At 35.2% G+C, this 3,054-nt stretch overlaps 1 long non-coding RNA gene across 1 annotated transcript; it reads right to left on the bottom strand.

Annotated features, from left to right (window-relative positions):
• Nucleotides 1–359: 359 nt before the first annotated feature.
• LOC116185978 lies at nucleotides 360–1,542 on the bottom strand. The gene is made up of 2 exons (XR_004150883.1): nucleotides 938–1,542; nucleotides 360–628 (listed from the first exon to the last, which is right to left on the bottom strand). It is a non-coding gene; the product is annotated as an uncharacterized LOC116185978 (long non-coding RNA).
• Between the last annotated feature and the right edge of the window lie 1,512 nt (nucleotides 1,543–3,054).

The raw sequence follows: 3,054 nt of genomic DNA, 5'->3' as shown, positions 1-3,054 counted from the left end.
TTTTTTTTTTAAAGATTGTTTAAATTGAAGATTTTGTTGGCGGTAAGTAAAAAAGAAATTCTTATGGTATAAGAATAATATTATTTTAAAATAACTATTATTTTCTTATGTTTCGTTGCTAGTATATTATTTATTTAAATATATATTCGAATTTTAAATTTAGGTAAAAAGAATTTATTTTGATCTTATAATAGAAAGATATCTATTACAAGTTAAATGAATTTTATTTTTTGAATTTTTTTTTCATTCGAGACGGAAGTAGTTCTATTTTAAAACTAGGAAATTTATATTCGTGTAAAAATAATCGTAAAAATTTTACACCATTTGGAGTCTAGATTAAGTTAAATTCCTCGTTATCCATCTTCCAGAAATATTGCCCAACACACAACACGAGATAACTCCTTCAAGTAAGCTAAGCTATAATCTTGAAACGATTACAAAAGGAAAATAATTTTATGAGGCAAAATTAGATGGTTTCACAATGGATTCTGCATATGCCACTATTATGCATTTCGTGCATCTACGTAGTTGCAATTGCACTTATTTTGAATGGAATCTCCATACATTTCAGTTGAAGTTCCTTTGCAGAGTAACAAGAAAAATCTTCAAGTGCAACAACAATTATTACCTGAAATGAAAATACATTTTACAAATTTAGGTAAAATACCATTGAAAATAATTTATATTAAATTGACTTATATATCCAAATATACTTATATCAATAATTCAAATTATTAAATCAACAAAAACATATTTCAATATAAATAAACCAATATTTTATCTCTCTAAGAATCACAAAATTCACCGTCAAGTTAACTACCAAGTGAAAACAAATCAAAAAAAAAAAAAAAAATTCAAGAGAATAGAAACTAAACAACCATGCATTAAAACATCCAGAAAAAAACAGTATGCACACTATACATTCAACAATCATTACCAGCTCGACCATCCCCTGCCAGTTATTCATTCGTTGGCAGCTCTTAAGTATAACACCGTTGTTGTCTAACCGACTTGTCAGCCACGATTGTTCGGATTCTTACCTCGGTACATACCTAAGCGATAATGGGTTCAGTGAACTTTCCAACATTCGTTAAAAGGCTTCCCTATCTCTACGTGTGGTTGGACACACTGTTGCACGTGCAACACATCGTTCCAACATGGCGTTACATACACACGCGCGCGCGTGTAGGTGCGCGCACGCAGTCGGCCAAGTGTATGCATTACCAGCGGGCAGCTTTTTGCGCCCGTATCAGTAATAGTAATCAGGATTTACTATCGTGCGCCCCGTTATTGCACCATCGGCTCGAATAACTGCGACAAATGCTCTCTGGACGCGGAGAGCTCCGGTATCGAACCCTGAAGGCTGAATCCTCCGCCAGGGGGCGTTAACTGTGCACGAAATTGTTCACGGGGCCGCGAATCGATGACGCGCCATTTATTTTTCTACTTTAGGATTAACGAATAACGTTACATAGATTCTTGTTTTTTTTTTCTTTCGTTTTTTAAAAAATTTGGAAAGGAATCATTAACGGAATATCATCAATTCAATAGCCCAAGATTTTTTAAAAATAAACGTAATATATTTGTGATATTAATGATAAGATTGATAGAAAATTTGATGTAGAAAGTAGAAACTTTATATAAGGTAAGAATTGGATAGACACAAATCAAGTTACATTTGAAAATACAATTCAGCCTTGAGTGAATTCGATTTGATTTCCAACTAACTAATAGTCTTTTCCTTTCTACCAATCTCGTGGATAGATCAGAACGTGTCTCGTCACTGAGATATCTAATATGATAAAGAAATTCAAATCCAGTTTATTATTAAACAAAAAGATCAAAACCTAATTCATTTCGAAACACGTCGCTTTAATATAAAGATCCTCTCTTTCCTCCAGTAAAAAAAGTAACCAATCAACGCCATTAATGATGATCCTAATTAATCGGCCGAGCAATAAGCAGAGGCGCGTAAATTCAAATCCGATTTGATGGCCGTTATAAAAAACTGGAAACCCGATATTTCGACTAGCGTGCCCGCGAATAATTCTCTCAGCCTGTCGGCGCCAAAACGGAAGAAAACGAGTGGAACTGCGGCCTCCGTGTCGGCGAGGCGTCAATAAAGATTCAATTTATTCAATGACTCTCGAAACGGCAATTGGCCGCAACGCAAATGTACATATTACCGAGGGAACCGTACTCGAGAGAGGACGGAGAAACCGTTCCCTCGGGAGCCGTAATTGCCAACCGATGCTTCGGCCGTGGTGTTTATTACGCTTCTCGCTAACAGAATAAAGAGGCTTCATTACGACTGTTACATAAGCTATCTATCATGGCCGGCCAGGGTCAGGATAAGAGGTGTTAACGTCTGTCTAAAAGGCTCGCCTGCGAATCGAAACCCCTGCATCATCCTTGCAAGTATTTCTCTACCTGGAAGCTAGCCTAAGAAGGTAATCAGGTAGGTTTCAATTGTAGCTAGTTAGCCTCAGAATAGTCAGTTACGATAGAGCAGCTAGCTCTAGGAAAAGATTCCTTGGAACTTGGCTAGAGAGTATCTAACTAGCTGTGACAAATTGAATAGTTAGGGTTCCCTATACGTGGATAAGCTAGATTTTTGAAGTAACTAGAGACAAATTAGGTAATTAGGTAGAAATTGGCTCTTGGCTGGAATATATATAGTTTTATTAACTAGGAAAGGAAATTTATAAAATAAACCTTAGCTAATTAGCTAGCTTTGATATTAGCTAATCTTGAAGTAACTAGAGATAAAATGGCTAGTTAAGAAAAGATTTTCTATCTGAAGACTATCTTTGGACTAGAGCCTAGGAATAATTAACGATAATCAACTCTGCTAAAGATGGACTAGCTTTTTTTTTTATTTGGGAAAAGATTGGAAGCTAGCTTTAAAGTATCTAGCTTTGACAGAATAATTAGAAGACAAATTAGGTGATTAGAGAAAAGTTCCGTATCTGGAAACCTAGCTGCATAGTAATTAGCTAGTTAAAGACAAGTTAGCTAAAAAAGAGTTCTAAACGTTAGTTGGACAGAATATTT

The sequence above is a fragment of the Apis dorsata genome, unplaced genomic scaffold (assembly GCF_000469605.1).
Source record: "Apis dorsata unplaced genomic scaffold, Apis dorsata 1.3 scaffold_357, whole genome shotgun sequence".
Taxonomy (NCBI): domain Eukaryota; kingdom Metazoa; phylum Arthropoda; class Insecta; order Hymenoptera; family Apidae; genus Apis; species Apis dorsata.
The sequence above is the reverse complement of the archived record's forward strand: the minus strand, read 5'-3'. Positions and strand labels throughout refer to the sequence as shown.